Raw genomic sequence first — 6,683 nt, 5'->3', positions numbered from 1 at the left:
CAGTTTTTCCCCGGCCCTGGTTGGGTAGTGCGGGTGGCAGCCACTCGATGTGTCCTTTTCACGTCCATGTTTCTCTCTCTCTCTTTCCCTCTCTCTCCCTCCCACTCTGTCTGAACAAAAAAATGGAAAAATGTCCTTGGATGAGAATAAAAAAAAAATTATTAATTTAAGAGAGAGAGGGAGAAACATTGATGTGTTGTTCCACTTATTTATGTATTCATTGGTTGATTCTTATATGTGCACTGACGGAGGATTGAACTGAAACCTTGGCATTTCAGGATGATGTTCCAACCAACTGAGCTACCTGGCCAGGGTGATCGATCTGTCTTTAATTTACTCATTCTATCTGGTGCCATTTCCATGCTACTACTGAGCCCATACAGTGAAATTTTTATTTCTTTTATTTTTTTTTTCAGTTTTACAATTTCCATTTGGTTTAAAAAATGACTCTTATTTTGTTGCTGACATTTTTCTCATTTGTTCCAAGATAATTTATAGAATTTGTAATTAATTGTTGGAACATTTTTGTGATGGCTACTTTAAAATACTTGTCAGATGATTTGAACATCTGAGTCATCTGAGTGGTAGCGTCAGTTGTCTTTTCTCATTCAAGTTATGAATTTTTCTTGGTTCTTGGAATAATAGATAATTTTCTATTGTATCCTAGGCATTTGTCTATGATGTTAGGAGACTCTGGGTCCTATTAAAATATTTCATTTTAGCCCTGGCCGGTTTGGCTCAGCGGTTAGAGCGTCGACCTGTGGTCCGAAGGGACCCGGGTTCGGTTCCTGCTAAGGGCACGTACCTCGGTTGCGGTTTGTCCCCAGCCCTGGTTGGGTCGTGCGGGTGGCAGCCACTCAATGTGTCCCTTTCACGTCGATGTTTCTCTCTCTCTCTTCCTCTCTCTCTCCTACTCTATCTGAACAAAGAATGGAAAAAATGTCCTCCGGTGAGGATTAAAAAAAAAAAAAAGAATAAAAAAAATATATATATTTTATTTTAGCTTGGCCACTGTGGCTCAGTGGTTGAGCATCGACCCAAGCTCTAGGAGATTGCAAGTTTGATTCCTGGTCAGGGCACATGCCCAGGTTGTGGGCCAAATCCCCAGTGGGGGGCATGCAGGAGGCAGCCAATTGATGTTTCTATCTCTCTCTCCCTTCTCCCTTCCTCTCTCTCTAAATTAAATTTTAAAAAAATTTTTTTTTAAGAAAAAAAATCTTTTATTTTAGCAGCCAGTCATCCTGTTTAGGTTTAGCATGCAGGTTTTGTCCTTGTTTTGGTGCTGTGGTTCCAACAGCAGTTTAATTTTCAGAGCCTTTGTGGTGTTATTTTCATCTGCTTGGTCTAAATGGTGCTTCTGGGGCTCCCACTTGTCTTTGCTGCTGTTGCCTGAGGATTTGGGACTGATTTCTACAAGGCAGGCCTTTGGTGTTTCTCAGTAGTAGAGGGATGTGATGGGCTCCCCTGTCCAGTGCCTTCTGGTTGCCCAGGTGTCTCTGTGCAGGGAAAGGGAATCTTAGACCTGGAAGATCAAAGCAGGTGTGCTGGGCTGGGATGCTCACTGTGGCTGGGTCCCTCTTGCTTGACTGCCCCAGTGCTTCTGGGCAGAGAAGGGGTTTTCCAAATCTGGCCATTTTCTTGGGCCCTTCCTGCGAGTTTCACCCACCAGCCTCACACTTCCTGTTGGGAGAAGGGAATCTTAATTCTTTGGGATGAAGGGACTAAGGTTTTGCCACCCTGAAGCTGCCTTTTTGGCATATTGATTTTAAGTTATTTATTAAGAAACAATACCGGGCCTTGGACAGTTTGGCTCAGCAGTTAGAGCGTCGGCCTGCGGACCAGAGAGTCCTGGGTTCGGTTTCCTCTAAGGGCAAGTACCTTGGTTGCAGTTTGTCCACATCCCAGTTGGGATCATGTGGGTGGCAACCACTTGATGTGTCTCCCTCACATCGATGTTTCTCTCTCTCTTTTCCTCCCTCTCTCCCTCCTTCTCTATCTTCTACCTGAAGATAAATGCAAAAATGTCCTCAGGTGAGGATAAAAAAAAAAGAAACAAGACTCGGGTATGGGGTGGAAAGAGATAAACCAAAGAATTTACATGCATATATGTATAACCAGCGGATGCAGACAATGGTGCTGTGAAGATGGGGAGTTATTGGGGGTAAAAAAGGAGGGTCATCTGTAATACCATCAACAATAAAGATAAATTATAAAAAGAAAAAAGAAACAAGACTCAAGTCTTTGACCCTCCCCCCCTCTTTTGCTCAAGAGATTCAGACAAAGAAACTTGCTTTAGGAAGGGAGCCTTGGGTTAATCATCTTAAGAAACTTCACTCTAGCATTAGTTGGGAAGAGTCCAATTTTGTTAGCTAGATACCCCCTGTCCCATTGTTTCTGAGTTGCCTTAAAATAATTTTTATGTCCTATATGTTTAGCTCTTCCTCAACTACCTGTAAATTGCCCATTCTCACTTCTGAAATCTAAGACCCCATCTCCCTTTTTTCTCCTTTGTCCAAAAATGTCATATATACCCAGTGTTGCCTCACTGTCTGTTGTTTTCACAAGTATGTGAATTTCCCATGTGCACATATTTATTTTATTTTATTTTATTTTTTATCCTCACCGGAGGACATTTTTCCATTTTTTGTTCAGGTAGAGTGGGAGGGAGAGAGAGGAACAGAGAGAGAGGAACAGAGAGAGAGAGAAACATCGATGTGAAAGGAACACATCGAGTGGCTGCCACCCGCACGACCGACCAGGGCCGGGGACAAACTGCAACCGAGGTACATGCCAGTAGCGGGAACCGAACCCGGGTCTCTCTGGACCGCAGGCTGACGCTCTAACTGCTGAGCCAAACCGGCCAGGGCCCATGTGCACATATTAAAACTTTGATTTTCTCCTGTTAATCTGTCTCTGTTAATTTGATTATTGACACAGCTAGAAAATTTTAGAAAATAGGTGAAAAAGTTGCTTGTTTTTGTTTTTTAGCCCCTACAGGGGCCTTTAAGGTAAAAGTTTTCCAGGCCTGGCCTCTTGCTGTGGCTGCACCTCTCCTGCAGGTTCCCCCTGCCTGCCCAGGGGTGCTGATGGGGGAGTGGAATCTCAGCCTCAGTGGAGAAAGAGGGCACTTCTCATGGCCACTTATTGTAAGTTATGTTGTCAGAGGGACTTCCATTTGATCCAGGGAAAGAAAGAGCGTACTTGAGCTGTCTTGTATTGCTAGTTTGGGCATCGGGAAATACTGGGCCTGAGTTGCCTTCTTCTGTTGGGTGAGGGGACGTAAGATGTCCTGCTATTCCTACAGGCCTGGGACTCTAAATGAGCTCACCTTCTTACCGCCTTTCATAGTTTTCCTTTGTCTCTTGTTTTATTTCCAGGGTTGATAGTTGTGCTTAGTAGGAAGGAAAAGGGAGTAATGGGTCTATGCTATCTTGTTTGGACTGGAACCTCCTATTTTGAAACTATTACAGGAGAGCAGAATTTTCCACCCCAAAATATGTTTGCTTGATTTAAGTATTGTTTTAGGGTGGTTGTTTTTAAGAAAAAGCATACACAGGAGAAGCTCAGAAAACCAAGTTGAAGTTATCCTTTCTAAGGAGACATTTACATTTGTAAGGGAAATCTCCATTTGTAAGGGTGTCCTCCTCTCGGTACCAGGAGGACGGGGGTGAGGGGGTGAGGGGGGTGGGGGTGACTCAATCTTTGGAAACCTCTATCAGAGGAGAAGGCGAGGACTTAAATCTGCATAACAACCTTACCCTTGTTTACTGCACTTTTCCTGAAAGCCTCCCTTGGCTGACACCCCCACCCCTAATATCTTTTGTTTTCAGCTGACGATTATATTTAAAGTAATGGTTTTAACCATTTTGGAGAATTTTCCTGGGTCTCTTTCTTGTATACTGGAGGTATACACGTGACAAGGAGAAAATTCTGATGTCCTAAATAAAATTACAGCAGGGCAGAGGGTGCAAGAGGAGAAGAAAAGGGGTTAATCAGTTAACAACTGCGGTGCAAAACCAACAAAAGACTGCTTAAAGTCGGTGGCTATTTCCGAGATTATCTAAAAAGAGAGAATAGCCAGGCGCCACGGAACCCCAGGAGCCTCCGCTTCTTGTTTACACATGAGTTTTACCGACTCTGCTGCTTCTACCCCAGAACTAGTCCCGCTTCACCTTCCCCCATCCTCTTTGTGTGTAGCTAATGTGGATCCTTTCAGAATGGCTTACATCTTTCTCTCTCCTACTTGGTGTATGAAATCGCTTGCAAAACTCTGGGACAATGGACATGTCTGACTTTTCCACCTAGTCATGCTGCTTGTGGTTTAGACTCCTTGTCCCTAGATTGGTCTTTTATTTATTTTTTGTTAGTGTGGATGAAAAGGGGCCACATACTAAACCTGACAACCTCAGGGGGTACCTGGGAGGCGGCCTTACAAACTGACACCTAAAATAACCACAAATGATGGTCTGAAATTAAAACATTTTAACTAAAAGCAGTTTATGGCAGGTGATCACGTCCCAGGCTAGAGTCTTCCCAGACAAAAGTCAATCTTTAGCTTAAATGAACCTGTCTGTTGACTTTTGCCTCTATGACAACATAACTTTGGAATGTCAAGGTAACTTCCCTCTTTCCGGACTCCTCAGGGCACAACATCCTCGTCTGAGCAGAGACCATAAATCCCCTCATTGTTATTGTTATCAAGTGTTAATTGATGACTGTTAACTATCCTGTATCCAAATATGTTAAAAGTTGTATGTGTCTATCATTTTACTTTTTATCCAATCCTAGAGGTCTCCCCTTGTTCCTTTCTCTTGCCTCCTTAATCTATCACCAATGGATTTCATGTACCTACTTACGTCTTTTCTTTTGATTGTAATGTATAAAATAAAGTGCAAAAGTGCCATTCTCTGGAGCATTTTCTCAATCTGTTGAGATTTGGCTTCCCAGGAATTGTCAACAGTTTGGCTCAAATAAACTCACAAAAATTCTTTACAGCTTTGAATGTTTCTTAGATCGACACTAGCAATGTCCAAATAAATCCTTTTTAAACTTTAAATAAAATCTGTGTTTAACACATGTTATTAAACTTTTGTTTTTCTCCTGTTATACCAGTTTAATTATTAGACCAGCCAAAGATTGTAGAGAGTAGAAGAAAAATTTTTCTGACCCTACACTATCAATAATGCCTCTCAGGTCTGACCTCAAACCCAGGCCTCTGTAAACTCTTCCAAGGCCAGTGCTGCACTGGTCTGAACTTGCACGTAGGCTTCTGTCAATAATTCACCACCAGTGTCCATCTCTTATAGATCTCTACCTTGGCCTCTGTGAACTCTTCTTCCATCCGTACCCCTCTGGTTTACAACTCAAACCCATGGCTCTTTCAACTCCATCCATTAATGGCATCTTGTCTAGCTAGTCCTGTGCCATCTGACACGACAGACACTAGCCACATGTGGCTACTGAGCACCTGAATGAGTCTTGTGAGATTGAGAATTGAATTTTAAATTTTATTTATTTTAACTATTGAAAATTTAAAATACTCAATTCAGTTATTGAAAAAATCTGAAGTATATTTGGAATAACTTGTAAATATTAATCTGTTTTCAGCTAAATTTTACAAACTCTAAATACAAATAAAATATTTCTGATGAATATTTAGCATTCCAATTGAGATGTAAATGTAAAATATATATCTGATTTCATATACTTATTACAATAAAAACAATGCCAAATATCTCATTGATAATTGATAACTTAAAAATAATGATTACATGTTAAAATGACAGTATTTTGGATATGTAGTTTAAATAAAATATATTATTAAATTTCATTAGTTTCTTTTTTTTTAATGTGTCATCAGCCTGGAGCCTCTAAGTTTCCTGCTCCTCTTCCACCTGGGTTGGAAATTGAGGCTGCTGTTCTGCGGCAATGATTTAGATGCTCCAGGCAAGAGTGAGAGATTTCATTCCTACTCCTATAAATTTGGAATAGCAAAGTTATTGTTGTATAGCAACAGGGATGTTCCCATTTCAGTGACCATGGAGACTAAAACCTGTCTCCCACACCGAGCCATTGGCCAGCTGCACCATCTACCCAAAGCAACCTAAGGCCTCGTCCTACCTATTTCCACTTTCCACACAGGGCTGTGTCATCTATCTGTACCCCCTCAGCTTATGTCCTGCCCTCCTTGCACTGGACAATGGGGACCTCTGCTGATTTACAGACTTGGCAGCCTCATAGGACTGGAAACGCCACAGTCTGATTCTTACACTCAGCCATTTGCTAACTGTGCCTTCTGTTTCCAGCCTCTCAAGAGTCACTTTGGCTGCATCATTTCCCATGGCAGTGGAGTTACTACCTAGTAACACTTCATCTTAGGCTGAAAAGGCTAAAGCTTACTTCTCCTGCAGTCATTGGCTAATTATTTGTCCATAGCAACACTGGCTAGACCTTGTCTCTCTCACTCTGCACATAGCAACAGGAGTTTCTCCCTGGTAACAGGCTGCTGCTTCATCCCATTGGCCACCAGAAACCAGATCCCACCTCTTGTACACAGCCATTGGCCAAGCTGCATCATCTATCTACAACCCTCAGACTTGGTCTAGACAGGAGAGCTCAAAAGGTGGTCTTTTATTAACTCTTTCACTACCACTATTCATCTTGTTGGCTCTTGAATTTGTTCA

Source organism: Molossus molossus, unplaced genomic scaffold, assembly GCF_014108415.1.
Source record: "Molossus molossus isolate mMolMol1 unplaced genomic scaffold, mMolMol1.p scaffold_m16_p_2, whole genome shotgun sequence".
NCBI lineage: Eukaryota > Metazoa > Chordata > Mammalia > Chiroptera > Molossidae > Molossus > Molossus molossus.
This window is presented reverse-complemented; position numbering follows the sequence as displayed.